At 42.2% G+C, this 1,338-nt stretch overlaps 1 pseudogene; it reads left to right on the top strand.

The window, feature by feature from the left end:
- Positions 1 to 217: 217 nt before the first annotated feature.
- On the top strand, positions 218 to 647 carry LOC129400031 (ubiquitin-conjugating enzyme E2 variant 2-like; annotated as a pseudogene).
- Positions 648 to 1,338: the final 691 nt, after the last annotated feature.

Genomic DNA, 1,338 nt, shown 5'->3' with positions numbered 1-1,338 from the left:
ATAGCACACTGGGTAGGGCGTTTGTCTTGCACGTGGCCGACCCGGGTTCGATCCCCGGCATCCCATATGGTCCCCCAAGCACTGCCAGGAGCAATTCCTGAGTGCAGAGCCAGGAGTAACCCCTGAGCATCGCTGGGTGTGACCCAAAAAGCAAAAAAAATACTGGGAAAGAAAAGATGATAAAATAATATATGGGAGGGGTGGCGTCAGGCTGCAGGAGAAGATGGCAGTCTCCACAGGAGTTAAGATTCCTCGTAATTTTCGCTTATTAGAAGAACTTGAAGAAGGAAAAAAGGAGTAGGTGATGGTACAGTTAGCTGGGGACTTGAAGGTGATGAAGATATGACACTTACAAGGTGGACAGGTATGATTATTGGGCCACCAAGGACGAATTATGAAAACAGAATATATAGCCTGAAAGTAGAATGTGAACCTAAATACTCAGAAGCTCCTCTGTCAGTTAGATTTGTAACCAAAGTTAATATGAATGGAATAAATAATTCCAGTGGAATGGTAGATGCACAGAGCATACCAGTGTTAGCTAAATGGCCAAATTCATATAGCATTCAGGAGCTAAGACGTCTAATGGTGTCCAAAAAAATATGAAACTTTTACAGCCACCAGAAGGACAAACATACAATAATTAATTTTTTTCTTTTGCTTTTTGGGTCACATCTGGCGATGCACAGGGGTCACTCCTTGCTCTGCACTCAGGAATTACTCCTGGTGGTGCTCAGGGGACCATATGGGACTCTGGGAATCAAACCTGGAATGGCCACATGCAAGGCAAACGCCCTACCTGCTGTGCTATCGCTCCAGCCCCACAACAATGAATTTTAATGGATCTCAAATGTCTTAAATCAACAACCTTCTACTCATGTTAATGTCTTGATTAAATATCACAATGCAAAATATCCACACATTTAGTAAAAGAATTCCAGCTGGCAAAACATGACCTGGACATTTATAAGAATGTATGTACACCCATTATGATTTCAGATAACAGGAGGAAAGATGCAGTACAATTTTTTTCTCTTGTTAAGGCACTGTCATTTAGGCATAAGCCTGGAGTACTCAAAATATAATCCAGGTTTGCAAGGTGAAAGCACGGTGAGAAGGGTCAGGTGGCTGTGGCGGCGTGTATGTTTCTGAAACGCTGTTCTTGCCAGAAGGAAAACTAGAAATGGCATGCCTTATCCATCTTAGTGAAGGCTACCGTTCCAATTGTCTAAAGTAGCAGGTAAAATGAGTATTGTCACAAATTGTGTTAAGTTTTAAAGCAGTGTGGCTGCTGATTAGTAGTAGTGTCAAAAGTAAGTTCAGGATTGCTTTGATACC

The sequence above is a fragment of the Sorex araneus genome, chromosome X, assembly GCF_027595985.1.
Source record: "Sorex araneus isolate mSorAra2 chromosome X, mSorAra2.pri, whole genome shotgun sequence".
Classification (NCBI taxonomy): Eukaryota; Metazoa; Chordata; class Mammalia; order Eulipotyphla; family Soricidae; genus Sorex; species Sorex araneus.
This window is presented reverse-complemented; position numbering and strand designations above follow the sequence as displayed.